Genomic DNA, 492 nt, shown 5'->3' on the forward strand with positions numbered 1-492 from the left:
GTCATACACATTTCAATTTTTTTTTTAATGGAAACCTTGTACCGTTCGTCGCACAGCCTTACGTAAGAGATAAGAGCTGTGACGATGTTGTTAGACTGATGACGAAAGCCAAAGAAAAAACTACCGTGGGAAAGAGAGAGATTAGATAGTGACGCGGGAAGAGACAGGTGCACTGGGGCAACCAACCCTTGCTGAGCGGCACACTACTATACACCCTGCCATGCCACCCACCCAACAATCCCCACCCTGCCTCCCTCGCCTGCTCGCCACCATCCTCTCCCCGGAGATGGGAGCGCGCGCCACGTGAGCAAATATCTTGTAACACACTGGACTTTCATAAAGATTTTTTTCAAACACTACGAAGATAATGGATTGTCAGACAAAATTAAAGTTGGCCTTGGTCTCTTATCCCTCTAGAAACTGGTGCAGGATTCTTATCAACCTGTTACTGCAATCATGAAGACACCGCTGAGGACCTTAATACCTTCCAAG

This window comes from Portunus trituberculatus, chromosome 41 (genome assembly GCF_017591435.1).
Source record: "Portunus trituberculatus isolate SZX2019 chromosome 41, ASM1759143v1, whole genome shotgun sequence".
Lineage (NCBI taxonomy): Eukaryota > Metazoa > Arthropoda > Malacostraca > Decapoda > Portunidae > Portunus > Portunus trituberculatus.